We start from the raw sequence: 8162 nt of genomic DNA, 5'->3' as shown, positions 1-8162 counted from the left end.
AGTAACAAAGAAGCAAATAATCACTGATTAGCTTGTTAACATTATGGCGCATCTTGCAACTACAGAATCAAAGCTGGCCGCTAAAGAAGATACATATCTCTTGCACGAAATTTGATACAAGCTTAAGCTCAAGGATGCCAATGCACTGAACGTGCATTGAATATCACAGAGCATTTTTGGGTTCTATATATTCCAAATATTTAATCAAGCCATCGGTTTTCATATTCCAAAGCAGGACACGAGCCTTACGACATGCCGTAATTAAGGGCTTCGTATTCATTTTTAACGCCCAGCACCCGAACCTAGGCAGACAAGTGCTTTTAGGTTCTGCCCCAATCAAAAGCGACCACCGTAAGACCGGGGACCTCGTGCTCTAGAGCAGAGTCTGTAAATATGCGAGCATGATGAGTGATGTACAACTCAGACGGCACCTGTATGTAATTTGCTTATTGCATCGCCAGCTTTACTTAAAGGCTCCCTGAGCCACTTTTATCGAAGTGAAGAAAGTAGTTTGAAGTTAAAATAGGTTATTTTAGAAATTCCTTGCTGCAAGAAGTACTTCAATGCGTTCAGCAGAAACGAAGTCATTGGCCATAAAGCATCCCTCTCGCGGTGCTTCCACACGCCGCACAGGAGTGCATGGTTTGGCTTGGAGGTTGACAGAAGCATATGCTATCCACTGAGAATGTTTTTTCAGCAAGCCCGAGGAGCGTTTAAGGACTCCTTTAAAGGCGTCGAGAGTATATATGCTACGGGGTGGAATTTTGTCAAGTGGAGGGTGGCTCTAAAAACACACCATGTATAGCAACAAATTAATGTTTGTATATGTATGGCTGGTGCAACCGTCCAGCTTGTCCCGCGCGTTTTGGTAGAATTCACCCACTAATAGTAAATGTCTAGAACGAGTGTTTAGTAAGTGTTCCACAAGGCACCCAATGACAACTAAGGAATACAAGGAAAAACATTTTTAATGGAAACCCTAAAAAACATTGAATGCGTCAGCATTCTTAGGGTATTCACGCAGTTTCGGGGGAAGTATGTATGTCTCTAACTATTTTTCCGACTTGCTGAGTCACTGGATATTCCATGGTCGAAGGGGTAGCACATTCACCTGCTGTGCTGAGAGCACAGGGTTCGAAATTAACCGTAGGACCAAAAATTACTCTTCCGCATGTGCCAACGTGTGCATGTGTGCCCTTCTTCAACGATCCTCGTTCACGCCGAAATGGGTCATCGTATATGCGGCACCGGCTAGGCGCTGCTGTTGAGTGAAAACTCTTTAACGCCGACTTTGAGCGCTGGGTAAGCGCCACTCGCTTTGCGCTCGTTTTCAATCAACCTCTGGGATGAGCCATACCCGTCAGCTGTGTTTGTGGCAGTTGGTGTGTGTCACTCTTAGGTGAATGCATTTCGCACCAACTTGGGTAGCTGAGGTATGCGCAAGTAGTAATGTGCCGTGCTATAGAATGACAAGGAATATTATTTTTCTACGATGCTGCGCGGAAACGAACCCCCGTCACAAGGGGTCCTCAATTAGAGAACCCCGACGCTTTAGCAGGCTTCGCTACAGATGCACTAAGCATGCGCCTCTTTTCAATGAACGGCTTTCGCAACACTTCTTTAGCGAGGTGCTGCATGAATAGTAGTACGGTAGCTAGCTAGCTGGGCGAGTCGGTACATCTGCATTATTATTACTTACAGCGCGCACTAAAAACACGGTCACGCTCGTGTTTCGTCTCTCTCCTTCGTCCGTGTTTTTTAGTGCGTGTGTAACTGGATATCTGCTGCCCTTCAATGAACCTATCGCCAACTTCGGTCACGGAGGACGTGCCACTGGGTATGCGGCAAACGAAGGAAAAATTCCCACTTCTCAAATGCACCGGCGCGTTGCGCTTCTCGTCTAAAAGACCACAAGCGGGCGTCTCGGCTGCGCCACTAGATGGCGCAGCGCGTACTGAAAAGAAGAACGAGATAGGAGTCTGGTTGCCGCAAGACGCGTTTCTCGGCGTTCGGGCGCAGAGGCGATGCGCAGGCTTCGCGGCGGCATCGCTAGATGGCGCAAAGCGTTCTTAGGGACGCACGACAGAGGAGTGCCGCTACAGTACACGCCTCATACATAATTCGTTTCGACGGTGGAAATACATTGTATAGCTGTAGTGATTCAATGCTGAATGCATTACCGTAGACGGCAATCGAGTTCTGCCGATTTCATTTTGAAAGGGGATAGGAGTGGCTGCAGACCTGATACTGGTTCTTTATATATAGGGTTGCTAGATGAAACGATGCAAAGCAGAATGAGCGCTGGAATACAAATGCAAGGGGCTAGCGCTACCATATACACACTCACAACTAACTACACGTTATGATACTTTATCAACGGAAACCAAGAAGAGATATCTTGTGGAGCGCGATGTTCAAGCAGCCGTTCCTTCCGGCACAAGAACGTCCCAGCGTTCTAGACGCATGTTGTGCTGCATATCCAAGGCAGACTTAACGTAGGCAAGAGGCAAATAAAAAAGTAATTTTTGTCGTTTTATATTAGCCTTTTACAAACCTGGAAGGCCAAGATGGTGCACTGTCGTGTGAAATGTATTCAGATGAAAGAGGTGTACACGATTATCACAGAATTCAAATGGCCCACGGACAAATAATCTTTCTACGTAGCAACACCGGTCATCCCGCAGTCACTGCAGTCACTGCGGTCACTGCAGGCCACAATTGTTTTACAGTGAAACGACCGCACAGAAAGTGCAACACACTCCAAAACAATATTGCAATGACAGAGAGGTATGAAGAAGTATAACTATGCATGTCAGGGCGAAGAGAATTCAACAAAATTGCATATGCTGAATTTTATTGGTTGTTGAAATACAACGTAATAAAAATTATTACTACTGGTGGTGGACCACAGTATCGTCAATTTTATGCAAGACACATGACTGTTACTTAATGTACTGCAATTAAGCTTCTCCCGGGCCCGCGACAATTTTTTTCTGCAGCTGACGTTATTTTCTCGCTGACAAATACTTTGTTCTCCATGCTGAATGCTTTTTGAAACAATAACCTCTCACCTTAGCCTAATATAATAACAACCTTTGCTCTACTTTCAAAAAGGGCAAGTGGACGCTCAGGGAATGCAAACAATGATCTTCGGTACGTTGCGCAGGATCGTCACAAGCGAAGGGCTATGTAATAAAAAAAGAAATCCCGGCAGCGAAGAGAGACTGTTCTTTTAATGTTTTACACCCAGTGCAGTTCAACTTAATTGTGTTCTGTCGTCATACATGCCAGCTCGGTTATTGAATTATAATGCAGCCTAGCCAAGTACACTGAACCCTGCTTGTTTTGACAGAAACGCCCATTCCATAAATGTCAGTAGCTTAAACTCACAGCGGTCATTTGAGTGTTGCTAGTATGTTGGGGCAGCCCGCTACAAGAAACTCAGCATATGTATGCGGCATACATGTAAACCTCATTTCATAACAAGAAATGCTGAATAATATCGTAAGAATTTAGTATAGGTGATGTCCCCATCGTAGTCATCCCCTTTCGCACGCATCTAGAGCCTGAATGTCTACCCAAATATAACGATATGTAATCGCGCTCACCATTAATATAGGTGCAAAATAACATTGAAATGTCTCCAAGTTGGCGTCATTCCTCGCTCATAGTTGCAAAATATGCCCGAAAGTTAAATGCAAGTCTTGTATTACTTGAACGGGTCGACAGAATCGAGTGTGTGCGTCAAATGTTTCATGGGCTCGGGAATTGCGGTATTCCGCTGCTAAACAGCGTATAGCAACACAATGCAGATGGTCGCGTTTTTGTCGAGCTACGATGTCACTGAGTACTCAGACAAGATAGCAGCGAAACTTGAAGACCACTTTGCAACAAGGTATTAGACGGAAAATACTGGGGGAGGTCAGTATGAATCACATAGCAAATCAATCGCTAAGAAAGAAAGGAAACAAAATCGGAACCGCATTTGAGTGTTTCTGAAAACTGTGGAGTGAGAGTTTTATAGAAGAATTTTCGACATAAGGCTAAACCAGATCGCGCCCGCACACACACACACACGCACCAAAAGATCTCACTGAAGATGACCGGGAGGGTGTCTTGGTTCTTAACTGGACGAAGGCTACGACGTTCAAAATAATATATATTTTTTTCATGTTACTTACAAAATATGTACGCTGCCGTGGCTCGGTTGCAGCCCGGTGAGTTCCAATCGGGCACTGACAAAAGTATCCGTCGCTGCACCAGTTTAAAACACTCTTATTGCACGTATTTTGCTAACGAAGTAAAAAAAAGAAAAGAAAGAAAACAGTCCCATTAAATTTACACCGGACCTCGGCCGCAATAGTGTATTTTGTGTTTATAGAATATGGAATGAGTACAAAAAAAAAGTACATGTGGTGGCGAAGGTTACGCTCACCAATGCCATGATTGCAGATGTTGCGCTGCCCTATTTAGAAAGCGCCTGTGCACGATACCACCAAAAACCGCGCCTAGCGCGCGTACTGTGGACGCATATCGACTTCGTATTTAACATTGCCCATGTGCTACATTGCTCCGTGTGTATTTATTTTGCAGCTCTTCCCTTTGCGAAGCGCGCACGAGGCATCAGGGATGTGCCGCGTTAATATAAACTCACAAGCCCAGCATTCTGAAGACAGTGCACAGTACAGGCGGATACACACACATAAAGCCTGCAAAGGCAAAGAGCAAAACTATCAGATGAACAGTCATCACTCAAAGAATGTGCATGCACTGCCATTTTTAAATATGAGTGAACCGCTGTTTCAGACAGCCTTGGCTCACACCGTTGAGCGGGGTGTTGATGCAACTGATAGTCAAGAAGAATGTTTTATCATTTTTTAAGGAGCTCGTCTTGCCTTTCAAGCCCTTTCTGAGACGGTTTTCGTAAAACAGAACTGCGTCGCTTCAGATCGCTTGCATAAATTTTTTTACTGCGAATGACTTAAATAGGCCACATGTCTTGAACCTCGCCTACGTATTATCAATGGCCTGACTGCAATTTAAAAAATATCACAGTTTCTCTGTATGGGCGAAGCAATGAATGCAACAGCAACATTTGAGAATATTACACGAAGTTCAAGACTAGTAGCTGTAGTGGCAATCTTAATAAAACTAAACGTGAGCTGACTAAGCAAAAAGGACTTCGTGTCCTGGGTGTCCTCTGTCCTAATGCCGCCATTGGACAATTTCGTTTATGCTTATTAATTAAAGGCAATAACTTTCTGAGAAACTTCACCAACATCTTTCTTGAGCATGTTTCGAACCTATTTCCTTGGATGATCCCGGAAGTAGTTCCCAGCTGCGCCTGTAAAATTGCATCATTTTATGTTAGAGCACTCTTATTGTTTCGCAATTTTAATATTTAAGTCTCAAAATATTTAAGATAGAAGGCTTGCGGTATCGGTGTTTCGTTTCATGGCATTTGTTTTGAGGCGGTCATTCGGAAAATTCTGAGGAATAATTTTCTCAAGAATGTTAGAGATTGTATGAGCAATTCTAGCGATAATACGGTGCGGCAGTATTACTGGCATGTACAACATGTCATCCAGAATGACATGGCATATAGCATACATATACCTAAGCATCAACGACACGTCATGTCGACGCCACCGGCGTTTCGAACGGCAAATACTTTCTTGGAGTGTTCATATAATTGTTAACTTAATAAAAAAACACAAACAGTGTCCCTCGTCTAGTTCACCGAGGTTACTATGGAAACCTACTGCGAACCCCATATAACGTATTAAAGCGGGGAAAAAAAACGAGGACTCGGCAATTGATGCACCGCTTCTGGGAACTCTAAAGTGTCACCAAAGCGCGTACCTTGCCCGCTATTTGGACAATATATATATTTGGTGTGACCTAGACTTATCTCACGACATTGCCGAACATAGATGAAAGCGACTAACAGGTAACGTGGAAGTTAGGCACATTTTGAACTCAACACTTCCTTTAATATCACTGAAGTTGATGTTTTGCACATTTCTTTTAGGACTCTGGGAAACGTTGTGGGATACCGGCGGTATAACACTGAACAATGGTTGAATAAATAATTTTCTACAAATGGTCCAATTAACTTTCTGGGTTGGAACATTAACATTCATAACTCAGAACATTGTCCCTTAATCAACAAATTATAAACACAGTGTCTCGCACCTTGCACTGAGGAGCCTGAGCAAAAGCAACTATATACCTTGTATAAGGCGTAGAATCGGCATGAGGACCGGTATTCATCATTTATTTTGAAATCACATGATTAAGGTACATACTTATAACGCTTGGTATACGTCTTATTTAGAGTGGCCCACATTTCCTGCAACTAAATATTTCACAGTCTTTTACTTTGTTCTCCCGAATATTAAATTATGGGGTTTTACGTGCCAAAACCACTTTCAGATTATGAGGCACGCCGTAGTGGAGGACTCCGGAAATTTCGACCACCTGGGGTTCTTTAACGTGCACCTAAATCTAAGTACACGGGTGTTTTCGCATTTCGCCCTAATCGAAATGTGGCCGCCGTGGCCGGGATTCGATCCCGCGACCTCGTGCTCAGCAGTCCAACACCATAGCCACTGAGCAACCACGGCAGGTGCTCTCCTGAATATTGGGAAACATGTTAGGCATTTCTTATAACACCTTTAAAGGGCCAAAAGAGATGAGTATTTTTAAGCGTCTAATTAACGCAGACACTTCAAAATTTACCTACCTACTTACCTTAACCATCCCCATACTTCCCTAACTTATTAATTTCTCAAATGCTCTAGATTTTTGAGAAAATTTCGAAAACGAGCACATAATGTTTGTGAACGCTTCCAGTCCCATTAACAGCATCGCTGTAAATGAACTGGACCTGGACTGTTAATGTTAATCTTAAAATATGGTATGCAGCCGGTGTCGCTGATATCTGCGTCTCTGGGTATTCCACTCTGATGGGCCACGATCAGCTCGTGGAGCCGGCTCCGTGAGAACATACCATGACCTGATTCGATGCCAAAGTGGCCGATTTCGACATAGAGATATCTAAGGAAGAGCACAAAACATTTGCTATTAGGACACATCTTGCCTTGTCTTACACCATAAGAGACATGACTAATGGAGCAGATGTTCTAGCTAGTGCATTATACCTGAAATAAAGGGTTACTTGTTCAATTATACATATGAGTAAATTTTTCACGGGTGACATAAATGTTTTCCAGAGGCAAACAATCGGTGCTCTACGATCGTTGCAGAAAATTATTTTATTTTCATAGAAATGTGTACCTGCGGTCTCCTCAGCAACATGTAAAAAATGAATAAACGTATTGAAAATAAAATTTTAATTAGAAGCTACACATCAACAATCATTACATTACACATCATCGACATCTGAAACTCGCATCACACATTGCGAGAACTAACTTGCTGAAGCTAACCTTATAATTCTTGCTTAAGGTCTTCATGGTTTTAAGACTTTGCACGGCACTTCCGTCAATGGCTCCTATACAATCTCGTATACTTTATAGTGCCTCAAAGTTGGTTGCTACCTATTGAAAGGACGCGGCACCCTTGGAACAGTAGTGAGCGAAATCCATGTCTTAACATAAGTACGGAGACACAAAAGAATGCACACTATTATGGGACATCAAACATTTGCTTGTAGATCTGATATACTTGGAGCCACTAATCTGCGGATGACGGGCATGCTTTTTATATATATATATATATATATATATATATATATATATATATATATATATATATATATATATATATATATATATATATATATATATATATATCCCAGCGCCGAAACCACGGATTTTCTATATCACGTGTCCCACATCAGACCTAATGAGGCAGGCAGTCAAGTGTGCCGCCAAGAATTGAGCCAACTGTCACCGGAATGGCCTCTTCTGCTGCCAAAAACCTGACAGAAGAAGAACAATTGTGAAAATACTTTTACTGACGTCGTAATTTTTACTTCGAGGAAATGAAAATATCGCACAAGTACTTCAATTCGAAACAAGTGCCCAGCGAAAACAAGGACACCACGGTGTCCTTTCATCACAGTCATAGCTTGGCGGTAGTGTAGCAGAACGGCCTTGCGGAGCCCCACCTGAGCCTTCGGTATTCTAGGCTTCAAC

Source organism: Dermacentor andersoni, chromosome 7 (genome assembly GCF_023375885.2).
Source record: "Dermacentor andersoni chromosome 7, qqDerAnde1_hic_scaffold, whole genome shotgun sequence".
NCBI lineage: Eukaryota > Metazoa > Arthropoda > Arachnida > Ixodida > Ixodidae > Dermacentor > Dermacentor andersoni.
Note: the sequence above shows the minus strand (reverse complement) of the source record.